We start from the raw sequence: 8,237 nt of genomic DNA on the forward strand, positions 1-8,237 counted from the left end.
ACACAGGCCAGTTGCACAAAGAAAAGAATGGAAGACCCATGCTTAGCACTTTCTCTAGAAAAATCTAGTCCTGAAAAGTGATGAAAAGTAAGTATACCCTAGACTTCATGCAATGTGAGTTCTACTGGCAGGTACCTACTGATTCCTAGAACCAACAAAGAGTAAATCATCCAGTGTCGACTGCGGTGTTGTGACCCAGGTTTTCTGACCAAATGACACGTTTCAGCCAACATCTCCAGGGCCTCTGAGTTTTCCCAAGGGTCTCTGCGATTCTCTGATCCTTCCATCAACCTCCTTGGGAAGCTCTGTCCTGTCGTCTTCCTTGTCTCCTGCCTCTTCTGGGACCCTTCCGTGGCCTCCCCGCCAGGGCCACCCCCACCAGGACTCCCTGTGCCCCCTGGCCTGACGCCCACATCCCATGCTGGGTCCTGTGAGTCCGGTGCTTTTTGCAAGGACTGTGTGCTCCCTCTGGGGTCACTTGGCATCTCCCTTGCAGTGGCCTGCCTCTTCCTGCGCTGAGCACTCTGTGAGGCCAGACTGTACCCATGTCATGGGCATGGAAGCGAGAGTCCAGAAGGTCCAGACGACCTGCTCCCAGTCCCAGCGTGTGGAGCCTGGGTCAAGGATGGTCCGCGAGCAGAAGAAGACTTGGGCCCAGGGAGACTGAGGGAGGATGTGGCACAGTGAGTCTGCAGGAGGAGAGGGAGCACGGTGGGGACCTGGCGCTCAGACCTGCTGGGAGACCACATCTCACCCACAGCAGCTCGGTCCCCAGGGCTGGAGGTGGTCAGGGTAGCCACCCTCCGAGGCTCTAGGCTGACAGTGACTGGCAGGAGAGGAGGTGCACCTGATGCAGGAGAGAACCCTCAGGCAGAGAGGAGGGGGCAGGTGCTCCCCCAGCAGCTGGAGGAACTCAGGGTAGCCACCCTCCCAGGGTGCAGGATGGCAGTGGCTGGCAGGGGAGGAGGCACCTGGTGTAGGAGAGAGCCCTCAGGCAGAGAGGAGGGGGCAGGCTCTCCCCCAGCAGCAGGTGCACTGGGGCAGGCTGAGGGCTCATCCGTGGACAGCAGTGCCTGCAGCTGGGGTCTCCACACAGACCCCCTCCTCAGGCTCAGCACAAGCTTGTCTGGATGGCCTTTGTCCCCCAAATACAAAGTCTGGCCCAGGACCCTCCTCAAGCCCTGACTCCCAATCCTTTGACCTCAGCTCAAGTGACAAGAAATGGCCAATAGTTTAGGTGGGGTTGGGTGCACAGGGACATTTGCTTTTCTGGCCCATGCTGTAACATTGCTGGCATTTTAAAGATCTCAGGGCTTTGATTCAAAAACGGTAGGATGCCGGGGACCCCAGTCGGCTTTCTGGAAACCTGCCTCTGGGCCTTGCAGCCCTCCCATCCCACCAGCTCTGCTCAGAATCCCTCCAGGTCACAGACCCACAGTCTTGGCTCCTCAGATGGCCCGGACGATGCACCTTCAAAAAGCGATCCCGGTGGGGCAGCAGGACACACCGCGGATTCCAGCAAATACAGCTCCCAGAAACTGAGGGTGCTGCTGGACGAGCTGTCTGAAAACAGCCATGTCAGGGTTCCAGGAAGATACCAGAGGCACAGGAGTAACTGAGGAGCATCTGAAGGTCAGGTAGGGGCAGTCAGAGCTTCCAGACCCTTCTTCCCTAAAGCTCCTCATTCCTCAGCCTTTCTTCTGGTCATTCTGCTTGGTTTCTATTTGCCCCAACTGTTATCCATTGCCTTAGGCAGCAGAGACTCACGTATGCCTTTAAATGTTTTGGACATTGAATGTCCTCCAATAGCCACTTCACTGCTGGGAGAGTTGGTAGCAAGCAAGAAGTCCCAGAGGACTCCAAGGGTCTGGACTTGGTGTTTCCCTCTCCTGACATGGGGACACCTGTGGGAGGTGCAGGTGGTCAGCTGGGGGAGGGAGGTAGGCACCTGACGTGGACAGATGGGGCATAGGTGAGGCCCGAGGCCCCCGGGGTATGTGCCTGGCATCCGGACTGAACAGGTCTTCAAAGCTGCAGACTGGCTGGGATCATCTTCAGTCTGAGGAGGAAGGTGAGGGGAGCAGAGGGGACTGAGGAGGTTCGGCTCAGACAGGAGAGGGCTGAGCCACACTTTTGGGGGGAAAGTGGTGAGGTTCAGGCTCACAGGGACAGACCTCGAGGCCATTATGCCATGTGAAATAAGCCAGTCCCTAAAGGACCGACACTGGAGGACCCCACTTGTGAGGGATGGAGAGCACTCCCATTCACAGAGGTGGAAGGAGCTGCTGGGTGCCGGGGCTGGGGAAGGGGAATGGGGGCTTAGGGTCTCGTGGGTAGAGGTTCAGTTGGGGATGATGAAAACATTGTGGCGATGGATGGAGGCAGCAGGTGCAGAACAGTGAATGTACTTATTGCCACTGAATTGTACCTTGAAATGTGCTTGACAGTATCAGTTGTATGTCCATTATACCAATAGGAAAGTAGTGAGTCAGGAGGATGGGGCCATCGCGAGTCCCTGGAGGGCCCAGGAGCAGGGAGCCTGTATCTTAGTTCTCGCTCTCATGCTCTGCCCCTTGTTGGTGACTGAGCTCACAGTAGGCATCAGTAAGTGCTTGCTAAGACACCGTGCAGGCAGATGGTCCAGAAAGAGTGCACAAGTGCAAACCCACTGGTGGGCACTGAGGAATCCCAAGGAGACGCGCATCCAGACGGAGCGAGTGCCCACATTTCACAAACACCAGCGCGGAAATAGTCATTTAAAACCAAGGCAGGAACCATAAATAACCCAGAGGGCTCCATGCTCTGGATGCCGAGCTAGCGGCCACAGCCAAGGCCTCTGGTGCTCAGGGGACTGGGGGTCTGAGAGGTGGCTCGGCGCACCCCTGACCCTGAAGCCCCTTGGCCGCGGTGAGGTGTAAGGACTGGGAGGGAAGACCCGGCCAGCACCTGTTCTGGTTCCATGGCTGCTACAGGACTGCTCCCAGCCCCACCAGGCGGTGTCTATTTAGAACCAGGGAGAAAACCTTTTCCCTCAATTGTTCTTTTTAAAGATGGTTGCTCAGCATTGACACAGAAAAACATGTGACATAAAACTGGAGTTGTTCACAGCTGCAAATGACCCAGAAGTGATCAAAATGTAGTGACCAAAAGAGAGGAACTTGTGCCCCCAGGAAGGCCTCCTGTGCGCAGGGGTGGCTGGAGCGCTGGCGTGCCCGTGCAAGCAGTGCTGGGCTCCACAATTTCCCTTAAGGGGACAGAAGTAGGAACCTGCTCTGATGGCTCCGCTCAAGGCAGCACCCCCTGATGGAGATGGGGGCAGCCCCTCACAAGTTCTGGGTGCCCTAGTGATTCTTGGGCATGGCCCGAATCTCAGCTTCTTCATGACAGGAGCAGCCCAGCAGTTGCAGGTCCCATAGGTCCTCTGGAGATAGCACCTTGGTGGGCTTGTGGTCCCAGCAGGTACCTGTTCAGGTGGCTCTCGTCGTGCCATATGCCCTCCATCCCACTGGCCAGGTCGGCTCCCATCGCCTGGTGACAGGCCAAGGTCATTCAGTGAACCTCCGCCACCGACCCCACAAAAAGGCCTGCATGTAGTCAATGTTGCCCTGGTCCCTGGGGATGTGGGTCTGGGACTGTGGCCGGCACTCATAGCTGAAGTCCTCACGGGCCGCCCAGTAGAAACTGGGGTAAAGGGTGCCAAAGAGGGGGAACAGGATCTCCACACCCATGTGGTCACAGAACTTCAGGTCTGCGTCCGCGCACACCAAGTCGTCCACCTCATGGAGGAAGTGCTGTTCCCAGAAGCAGCTGATCATTGCCATGCGCTGCACGGACACATCCTGCCAGTGCGGGGCGCCGCAGACCTCGAGGACCACCACCCTCCGGCCCTCCCGGAGGGGCACACGGGACCCAGCAGCCAGCTGGTTGGTGAAGACATAGTAGGTGACCCTGTGTCCCACCATGAAGTGAGTCTCCGCTGGCTGCAGGAACAGCTCCAGGAAGACCATGCATCCACAGGGACAGGGGACAGGGCTGGAGGAGGGTCACTGCTAGAGGCTGGCAGCAAGACCCCAAAGCTGGGGGCTGTGCACATGTGCACCTTCTTCAAGGGGGCAGGCCCTGGGCTGCTTTAAGCAACAGCCATTCTCCTGGCCTACCCTGAGGGAATCTGCCAGCAGGGCCTCCCTATGTTCTGCTCCCAGAGATGGGGGCCATCAGCACCTCATCTTACAAAGGGAAGCCTAAGGCTTAGGAGGTTGGAAACCCATGCAGCCCCACATGGGCTCCAGCATGCTGGAGCCAGGAACACTCCCCCTGTGCTGAGCTCCTGGGCAAACCCACAAGTCCTGCCCCACCTGCCAAGAGTTGAGCACCTTGGGGCACAGCCCTTGTTTCTGTGCCCTACAGACTGGATAGAACCAGCAGGGCCAGCCACCTGCCCCACTTTGTTTTGAGTGGGCGGTCGCTGGCCCCCACAGAGCTGTCTCCACCTCCTGTAGGGTCCTCTCTGGAAGGCAACGGGCATCCTGCTGACAAGGTCCTCAGTAAACCACTGGTATTCCTAGGAGGGGTCACCCTCGAACTCCCCCAGCTCAGGTCCAGCCCGTGGGCAGGGAAGGGGAAGGAGGACCCCTGGAAGAAGAGGGGGCTTGCTTAGACCCCAGCCTTGAATCCAAGGGTGTGAGCTTCCGGGTCCAGGTCTACATCTCCCCGGTCCTAAGAAGTTGGGAGTCTTGTCCAGCTGCCTCACATGGCTGGTCCCCACCATGAGGAAAGCAGCTTCCCCATCATCAGGCAAGTGTGGTGAGCCCCTAGGAGACTGATTTTTTTGTGTAGGCACTAAGGCTACTTCCCTGTACCTGCCCCATACGCGGCAGGTTAGTAAATTGCTCACAAAGGGAAGGGGGGCACTGCATTTAAATAGGGGACAAGCACATACACCCAGCAGGCATGAGTCAGGTCATCAGGGGGCCAACTGAGACCCAGTCACTGAGGAGAAAAACCAGACATGAAACGGGGGGGGGGGGGGGCATGAGTGCCCCTGGCAGAAGGCACAGCCAATGCAAAGGCTTGGAGTCAAGCCGGAGGCACGTGTGGGACAACCACACCCCTGGGTGGCCCCCAGAGGGGCGGGCCGTGGTGGGAGAGGTGAGGCTGGAAGGACGGGCAGGAGGGGAGCCGACCACAGAGAGGCCCAAAGGTTATGTTCCAAAAAGATCACTCTGATTACTGGACAAGAGTGGGCTCCATGCAGCGGAGAACAGGGAGACACTAACCCTAACAACCCTAACCCTAACCCTAACCCTAACCCTAACCCTAACCCTAACCCTAACCCTAACCCTAAAACCCTAACCCTAACCCTAACCCTAACCCCAACCCTAAGCCCAACCCCTAACCCCTATCCTAACCACTAACACCAGCCCCAATGAAATCATCACAAAATCAGCAAAATGCATTCCTGTACCTTTCTTAAAATGGATGTAAGAAGCCAGATCAGAAAAATTGCAAAACCAAGAGCTCATAACTATATTGTGCACCCTAAGCAAGTGACTCTTCACAAACACCTCAAAGGTTATTCAATAGAGTGAAACCAGCAATGTTATACACTGCAATGAATTTTTAAATAAAAACATGTGGTCATATGAATTGATGCAGAAAAGTTCTAACCGAAGTCCAATGTCTGTTGCTGACATAAACACTCATGAAAGCAGGAATAAGGGGTAATTTTTTTCAGTAAATCTCTAGTAAACACTATGCTCAAGTTTGAAGATGGACAGCTGTACTCTGAAGTCAGGAACAAGGACGGGATGCTGGTTTTCACAGGACAGATGCCGTGTGGTCCGACTTATACGAAGTATCCAGAGACACCAAGTAGAATGTGGCCGCAGGGGCCGAGGGGAAAGGGAAATGAGGAGTTGGTGCACACAGAGTCCCCCTCCCGGAGAAGGAAGAAGTTCTGGAAAATGATGTACAACCGTGGGAACTCAGCTAAGGCCCGAGAACTGTGCACCTGAAATGTTTTAAGGGGTCAATGTTACTATGTTTCGTCACAGTGAAAAAATGAATGAGGGACCAATGCAGGCCACCACGTGGATGGACACTGCGAAAACAGCCCCAGCGACGGAAGCCAGACAGAAAAGGCCGCTCAGACTGGGGCCATCTGTGCTCCTTAAACCCATCAGGGTTGTGCAAAGAAGGGAAAGTCTCGGAGCGGTTCCAGAAAAAGAAAACTGGATCTGAATGGAAAAGGCCATTTCGGATGTGGGGCAGGTGGTGGCAGTGGAAGTGGGCCTGTGGTCTGGGTTATAATGTGGAGAGTGTAATCGTTTCCTCATTTACGGGTATGTGGTGGTTCCGCGGGACAGTGTCCCTCTTTGGGGTAACACGCCCTGAAGCACCCCGTGTGAAGTGGTAAATGTGGTGAGGAGACGACAGCTGGGGTCAGAGTGTGGAGATAAAGCGTATTTGCGCTGCGGTGACAGGTTGACCGCACTCTGAAATCACCGCAGAGTCCACGACTCTTCAAACCGCCACGGCGGCACCAGGTCACGGAAGCAGAGACGACACCAGACTGTGACGGAGGCCGCGCCCTCCCAGACCCGGTTCCCCCACCGCGGAGAGCCCACCGGCCCTTGAAGGAGGCCACGTGGTAGCGAGAGACTCGCGGGAGGATTCAGTCAGCAGCCCCCGTGTCTCGGGTGCAGCAGAAGCAGTGGGATCTGGAATTCCCATTCTCCACAACCCTCCCCCAAAACCTGGTTAGAACTGTGAAAATGCAAGACGGGCACCTCAGGAACGTGGACTGGGGACGCCAGCGGGGAGGCCGGAGCGGGGAGCCCGCCGCTCAGGGTCAGGGACGGGAACGGCCGTCAAGTACAAAAACCAACATGAGAAGCCTCCACGGGAGAGACTCATCAGTTACAGACCCCAAAGGGGAAGACGTAGGTTTCACTTGCTATAAGAAATCCGCGCTCCCTGCGGGGAAACCTCCGTCACCGCGAACCCTGCTTTTCTCCAGTGGACTTTCCTTCAAGACGACCGTCCCAACTTCCTCCTCCTTCTCCACGAAATAAAGTTCATCTCCCTTGTTTCTTGCACTTGCCCGTGAGGTGGCCGGAGCTGGCTTGCCCCGGACGGCAAGTCTCTGCTGTCCTCAAATAAACCCATTTTGCCGGTAAAATACCTGGCAGTTTTGGTTTAAGGTTACCAGAACTAACAAATCCAATGAACTCGCAAGGAACGGAATCAATACACAAAAACCTCTTGCATTTCCATGTGCTCATGACGAACCATCAGAGAGATAAAGTCGGAGAACAATGTCACTTACAACAGCATCAAAACGAACAAAACGCCCAGGAGTAAATTTAACCAAGGAGCTGAAAGACCTTCTCCTAAACCTGTAGGACACTGGCGGCAGCCATCGAGGGAGACACACAAGGAAGACACCCTTGAGCTCCTGGAAGAACCGACACCGTGAAAATGTCTACTCCCCCCAAAGCCGTCCACGCAGTCGTACCGAGCTTCCAGCGGCGTCTTCACAGACACAGAACCGACAACCCTGAAGCGGGTGTGGCCGCGGGAGCAGCGCCGCGGCGCGTCCGCTCCCTGACCGCAGACTCTGCCGGAGGAGCCCCAGGAACCGGATCCGGGGGCGCGTAAACACAGACGCGGGGCCCGGGAGCAGATCCGAGCCCGGAAAGGGGAGCCCCGACAGCCCCGCGCACAGCGCCTCCCGAGGCGTCCGCGTGCGTGCACAAAAGGCCACGAAAACCCCACCGTCTACACAGCGCGCCCTTCCTCCTCCCCGCGGTCCTGTGAGCACGGCCCGCCTCGGCTAATCCCCGCTCGGGCGGCTTCACCTCCTCTTCCCCTCCCGCGGCGAGTCCTGACTCGGTGTGGACGCGGCCCCAGGTCCTCTGGAAGCGGGCCCCGAGGAGGCCGGGCTCCTGTCGGTGGGGAAGCGACCCACGTCCTCCACAGCGAGTCCCGGGGAGGCCGGCTTGTGTCGGCGCGCACGCGGATCCACATCCTCCCGAAGCTCGCACGACGGGTCCCGGAGCCCCCACCAAGGCACGAGGCCAGCCGAACGCGCGTGCGCGCGACACCGGGGCGCTGGGCTCGCGCTCCCCCTGCAGGCGGTGGAGGCGGTGCAGGACACGCTGGGCTCACAGGTCGGTGGAGACAGCGCCCCCTCCCGGGGACCTGCGGAATCCATTACGTTTTGGAAGTTGAAACTG

The 8,237-nt window shown here is 57.2% G+C and overlaps 1 pseudogene; it reads right to left on the reverse strand.

The window, feature by feature from the left end:
* Positions 1-3,545: 3,545 nt before the first annotated feature.
* LOC148162950 (histo-blood group ABO system transferase 2 pseudogene) lies at positions 3,546-4,007 on the reverse strand (annotated as a pseudogene).
* Positions 4,008-8,237: the final 4,230 nt, after the last annotated feature.

Source organism: Eumetopias jubatus, unplaced genomic scaffold, assembly GCF_037043125.1.
Source record: "Eumetopias jubatus isolate StellerSeaLion01/CBP00866 unplaced genomic scaffold, mEumJub1_p1.0 scaffold_12, whole genome shotgun sequence".
NCBI classification, from domain to species: Eukaryota; Metazoa; Chordata; class Mammalia; order Carnivora; family Otariidae; genus Eumetopias; species Eumetopias jubatus.